The 7,049-nt window shown below is 31.5% G+C and overlaps 1 protein-coding gene across 1 annotated transcript in view; it reads right to left on the bottom strand.

Moving 5' to 3' along the window:
- The window catches only part of LOC117119119 (probable phospholipid-transporting ATPase IF), a gene marked incomplete in the record, with an annotated part of 62,403 nt that overhangs the window by 13,855 nt on the left and 41,499 nt on the right, over positions 1-7,049 (bottom strand).

The raw sequence follows: 7,049 nt of genomic DNA, 5'->3' as shown, positions 1-7,049 counted from the left end.
GGGTTAACTATTCGAAAAATGAATCCAAACTCTGAGTATTTTTCAGTTTTACACTGACTTAGCTTTATAGTCGAACCAGTCAATCTTTAGACAAAATTATAAAGAACACAGAAGTAATTTTAACATAAATATTTTACGGAATCCGTTCCTGAAATATACAAATAATAACATACCAAAAGCCCGAAAAAATCTAATCAGGGGAACATTCTTCATTATAAAGATATTTAATGGGTTAAAATCAAACGTTTTATTGCACAACTGCTCTGCTGGAAAGCGTATAAATGCATGTCGTTGCCAAGTTGTTGCCAACGAAAAAATGTGAATTATAGGGTAATACGCCCGCGCGCTATCCAAAAGCGGGGAACACATAGGTTTGTCGCGTCAAAGGGATCTGTTGCCGAGTGATCTCCTTCTCAATAATACCTCCATGATTTAACTAAGTTGCAAAAAAGTAAATAGAAATAAAATGATGTTAGAGTACCTCACATTTGGCAAGATGCATTGACTGTGGGTATTTATTGTGGAAGAACATCTATTCATTTATACTTCACTGTGTAGGCCTAATACCCAGGTGTTCAAGAAGATTTACAATTTTAGATTATTAACTTTAATTTTTGTAATGAAATAATATAAAAATTTAGCTTTATTTTTACTAGATGTCCAAAAGGTTTTAATAATATCTATTTCATTTTTATTCAGTACTGATAATGTATCCAATTTGGCATAGTCACCTCTCTAAACTTAAGGTTATATAAGTGGTTTAGTATGAAAGTTGGTGGTCATGGTCATTACCGAAAATGAACATACTGAATCACTATTGGATGGGTTAAATATATTGTAAATTCTCCATACTATCTAAAACAACCCAAATTATCAAATAGGTGATTATTAAGAACTATAAAAAGTTTACTATATAATCAATATATTTTTTTTTTCTGTTACTGTATGTTAAATTACAAATATATACAAAAATGGGTTTTTAGAGCTTCACATTTTCCAGGTTTGGAACATATTTTTTCCCCTGTAGAGGAATAATCTACAAAATTGAACATTACTCATGATTTTGATATTTTAATAATTTTTTATGAATTTACTATCAGGCACTCACTGCGTCGCATGACGGTCGTACAACCGTCGACCGACGGTCGTACAACCGTCAACCGACAGATCAAACTCTGCTCCATGATCGCTAGTGATAGGCCGTCTTGTGAAAGTCAATGACAGTCTGAAGGGATCGCCATTACAAACGATCTGTTGTGTGCGCGTCGCGGCATTGCGTTCTTCATAGAATCGTGTCAGCTGATGACCGTTGCGTGCATGTGTGCCCAGCTTTAGAGATCACACTTTCAATATTTTTTGCAATTGATTTAATAAATTCTATTACTGTAGTTTGATATAAAATTATTTTCCAAGATACACATCAACGCAAATTGTTTGCACTGATGCATTACCAATTTTAAACTTAAATAATTAATCTTTTAAATTAACAGATAATTCTTAAATTAATAACAAAACAAACATCCTAAAGTACTAAATACATTGTTAATATATTTAGAATTTTTAAACTAAGCTTCACATATAATACATGATTTATCAATTATAAAAATTGAACAATGATTACAATTATTAATCATTAAATAAATTTATTTTTATTACAAATTTATGACCCATCCAACAGAGGGCAGCATTTACCCTGGTTGTTTGTTTATCACAAAAATAAAGAGCTTTCACTATCTTGATCGGGAGTGAGCCACAAAGAAAAATTTTTTTTTGTGTATGACATGCCACCATATTAGGCCTAGCTTTAGTTTATCACATACAAGCTTCAGATGCTAGATCGAGAGTGATGAATCTAGAATCAGAAATTGAATGTACGGTATTTGCTAGATTTCTGTGGAATCTGTGGTCAATTCTGATTGCAGATTGACTCAAATTTGTTGCAAATTTTCACACACTCAATGTCTTTCATCTCAGCTAGACCACAGCCATACCGTACCACAGCAGCAGCAACAAACAGGGCTGCCACCAAGAGTGTTCTCAGGGAAAGCAAAAATAAGATGGCAAAAGCTTAATATTTTTTACAAGTATGTAAATGAGAACAAGAAATTTTCTCTGAATCCATTCATGAACAAAGTAGCAAAAGCTCTCAAATATGCAACTATTTGTGGTGGTGTCTAAGTTATGGTTCCGTAGTTCCTTCCATTTTCTACAACCATTAATGACAGGCTAGTTTTTTCTGCTGCTGCAAGACTAAAAAAAAAATAAGAAAAGGTTTTTTTTCATTTACAAGAAGTCAAAATTTAGCAAAAATATATATATTTTTGCAATTTTAAAGATAACAATTTCAAATTCCTATAACAAATTAAAAAGAGTTACTTAGTATTGTATTATATTACCTATACAAATATAAAATTACTTTAATAATTTTATTATTTTAGATAACTATTACTTTTTCTTATTGACAATTGCTATGTGAGATTTTCTAGCAAATCACTAATTATAAAATAGTCTGCTTTGTGAAAAAATTAATTAGTTACTATGCATGTTGAATGAAACTTATATAATGTATGTATTAAGAGTTATACAATATTCTTTAAAAAAAAAAAGAAGAAAGAGAATAGACATTTTATTGACAATTGTGTAACATTTTCTAGCAAAATTACTAAATTATAGAATAGTCTACTTTGTGAAAAATTTAATTAGTCACTATGCATGTTGAATGTAACATGTATTAAAAGTTATACAATATTCTTAAAACAAAAAAAAAAGAAGACAATAGAAGTAAAGAGTGATTAAGCCAAAAAAAAAAAAAGAATTATTTGTGCTGCCCAAACCCAACCAACCGGAATTTTGTAAAATAGGATTGGCTTTTTTTATGGACAAAATAAATATTTATTATTATTTTGGGTTTTTTATGGACAAAATAAATATTTATTATTTTACCAATAAAAGGAATAAATTATATGTATGACGTTTCGAAAGGCCATTTTCAATGTTGGATAGGATTGGATGAGATTTATTCGGTCAACAAATTTTCAGTAGTTCCTTCTATGGTAAACAAACAGAACAAACAGGACAATACCCTACTCTTTCCAACAAGCACATGAGCCATAATTGTGATTGCAAATTTATCATTTATAATTTCATGGAGGTGGGAGATCGATGCTTTGCATGAATTCTAGAATTAGTCCTAAAGTTAAAAAAAAAAAAAATCTGACAGACTGACCCCAATTGGCAAAAGCTTGTGCAACACAACAATTTTTTGTTTTTTTGGGGTGGGGGCTCACTACCACCTCTGTCTGAATGCATGAAATAAATGGAAAGAGTGATAGAAATGAAGAAGCATGCGATATTAGTACTGTGGTCTAATTATTTATTACAATAGATACAAAGTGCCGTCACTTACCTTTGTAACATGTTGGTGACAGTGGTATAGCCATTGGACTTACGTTTCATATGGCAACAACCATTTCCATGCATTTCTGCCATCCTAGTCTGAGTTCATTTGTATATGCAAAATAGTCAACACCGAATAAAAAATTGTTTTAAATTTTAGAACTGCCATCGAAAATATGATGCTGATTTTCGATGTTGACCCTAAGAGAGCATTCACCGCATTCCGAGCTGCATGACCAATGATGACCCAAATTTAATAACCAGTTGATACTGTATGGTTAATACTTACAATGAGATATTCTTCCCAGACAAGTGATCATTACCAACAGCCTGATTCAAACCAATGAGTGTACAGCAAATGAAGTATAAGACTAGAAAAAGTGTGCACTTGCAGGACTTTCAGTTGGAGGCATCATGCATTTCCCCATTTTTTTCTCTCTAGACAACCAACATTGGACTATATTGCGGATTTTACGTAGGGGAACTTTTTTTTTACTTAATTTTTTTTTTTGGCTTACTCCAGACCATCACTGGCCTATATAGCATACAGATAACATTTTTTGCTGCAGGCATTTTATCATGAAAATTTTCAGTCGAAGGAACAATTTCCCTCCCGCCCCCACAAGACCATGGTGATGTATAGTCCACGCATTAAATGCAGACAGCATTCTCCATAGTCATTGCAACTTTATATTCCTTAAACAATATTGTAGATTTGGGGTGGGGGTGTGGCAAATTAGTTTGGGTTAAAATACTAACTAGTTAGAGGTGCTTGTTAGGGTCCAATGGAAGAGCTTCAGTGGGGCTCAGATAGACTGAAGTCACCGGGAGAAGATGAATTGTTAACTTTGACATCATTGTAATGGTATTTAATGTAAAACTGGGAAAAGGGGAATTATTGGTTTATCAGAGAGATTGTTTGAAAAGGGGGTTATAAATAGAACCATAGAATGTCCTCTGGTTATGGGTCAGTGCAGAATGTGGTTAATTTTAAGAGAACAAAAACCAACCAATCTACAATTAAAAAATGCTAAACAAACCCATTTTTCACTACATAAGTATAATTATTTCTAGTATGACATACCACATTCCAAGCTACAATTTATCTCACTATCCTCCATAAATTATTATTTTCTCTCTACTATAATTACAAAAAACAAGCAGAGCACCCAAAGTAAGAACTTGTACCAACAACTTCCCTTAAAAGACAAATTAATGTGAAAAGTATAAAAAAAATAATCAAAGATATTTTCAGATGATATATTATTGCAGTTTTTGTGTTATTTGTTATATTTAAAATACCATTATATTTTTTTTAGTGTTAAACATTTTTAAATAGTTATGAATTAATAATTATAGTGCCAAGGTGCTTTGTTAAAACCATGCAGATATTAAGTTGTATTATAAACTAAAAAAAAATAATTGCCAATATACCATGTTTCAAAAAATGTAATTTCATGTTGAAACTAATTTCAACAATCTACTTAGATTTTAGCCATGGTAGAAACCCACCAAGAGTTCAAATGGTTGAAGTCCTTGACGCATGCTTCGCCATGGTGATGATTTTTGCTAAAACATGTAAAATATTTCAATAAATATAATTCAACATCTACATCTTCAATCATATTTCTCTATGTCTAATCACATTTGGTTAACCACAGCTGTGTATGTAAGTTTTATGACACAACCCTTTTTTTTCATTCATTTAATTTCATTTCATTTATTTTGTCTCAATAACATACATAAAAAACAACAACCGGTTACAATACAACAAAATAAAAGCATAAAAAATCTGAAACAGGCCGAGACAGGATTCCTAAAAGTGAACCAAACCACTATCATGTAGGTCTCCTAATGCACTATTCCGATTACACATAAAATAATAATGAGCAATTGAAATAATACTTAAAATCTGTAAAATTTGCCTTAACAATAAATATATATATATAGAAATTGTAAAACTTATTTAAAATGTAATTTAAGATCGTTTAAAAATTCTTTAAGATTCAAGATTCTTTTAAAAACAGTATAATGAAATTTTTAAAAATAATGGAAAGAGCTGGACATGAAATGTACTTCAAAAAGGAAAACATAAGAAAATAACATAAAAATCTGAATGAAACAACAAAAAAATAAGAAAAAGCACAAAATTTACATAAAATAGACAATAGAAAAGGGGAAATTTTGTTGAACACATGTTTGAAAGCAACAAAACAGAAACAAATTAACTAAGAGGCGAGACAGCACTAGTCCGTGAATTTGTGAACAAGATCGGAGATCTAAAGATGCCATCTCTACCGTGCATCAGTGGCGGTCCGCTTGATCTCAATAGAGATTCTTTAATAATATATAAATTTTAAACGGGCTGTCTTGTAAGAATTTCGTAGGACGCGTTAAGAGTGACAAAATATTCTCTTTATATACTGGAACCGAGCCACATAGCTTGTATTCCACTATTTGCATTCACACCTGGGCTGTGTATATATATTGCCTTGGTTTGGCTCTTTAATCATTAGTGGTCGTGGGACTAGTTTGGGTTTATACCCTAGCTGCACTGATGAGGCCTGGAAGGCCGAAACGGATCCGTCTGCAGATATTGGGTTTCCTTCCAGTGGATGCTTAGTTTATTTTGTCATTCTGATCGGAACAATATGCCAGTACCAGAGTTTAAGCTGGACAAAAACAATATTTAGCAATTTGGCTAACTCAGTATGGAAATAATTAGCCAAATAGAAAGTTGATTAGCCAAAAACAAAAGAATATAAGGAATTTAGCTTTAATTCCATTAGCTTTTTGGCTAATTTTGAATGAAAATATTTAGCCAAATTCAGTTTTTATTAGGATTTGGCTATTTGGCTAATGACAGCTTCACTGTATATTTCAATAATTTTCCTGTCATACTGTGCATTTCTCTAAAAATATGATAATTAATACTACTGAGCATTTGAAATGCTCTAGTAGCCAGTTGTAGCTATAATGAACAGATTGATGATCTAATATTTTTAATTATATAATATAAAATAGAGGGATATCATGACACTTGCTACTGGTGTTTATACTACAACGAACACAGGGATTAACGTTTCATTTTTCTTACTTAGAGGGGAACACGCTGGATTTGAAATAAATAATTAATTTTCTTGATTGATCTGATAATTAACAAAATAACATGAAATTAAGGATGCACCACAGAAAGAAATTTAAGAGATCAAGTAAAGTTCAAATCAAAACCGAACAGAGCATCTATCTCTTTTTTACTGTTTTTGCCAAGTTCCTCAATGCAATACAGTAGACCTCCTACTAAAGGGACACCTTTGAGACCAAAAAAAGTGTCCCCTAAATAGAGGTGTATATTCTGTAGGGGGCCTGCCACTCTTTCCACATAAGCAAGTACATTTTACCTTTATATTACAGTATACTTATATAAACCTAGGTAGACAGAGACAGACAAAGATGCCTTAGGACAGACTAAATGAACAGATTTGAACTCTGACCTCAAAGTTGAGGGCTTAAATTGCCACTGCAGTATCAACCACTCAGACAATAAATTAAAGAAAAGCTAACAAAGAACAACATTTTATATAATAATATTAATATTATGTATAATATTATAGTAGAATTAACAATTACGATATTAATAATGATAATAGTAG

This window comes from Anneissia japonica, unplaced genomic scaffold (assembly GCF_011630105.1).
Source record: "Anneissia japonica isolate Jap-2015-1 unplaced genomic scaffold, ASM1163010v1 scaffold1792_len1028045_cov167, whole genome shotgun sequence".
Classification (NCBI taxonomy): Eukaryota; Metazoa; Echinodermata; class Crinoidea; order Comatulida; family Comatulidae; genus Anneissia; species Anneissia japonica.
Note: the sequence above shows the minus strand (reverse complement) of the source record. Positions and strands in the feature narration are given on the sequence as shown.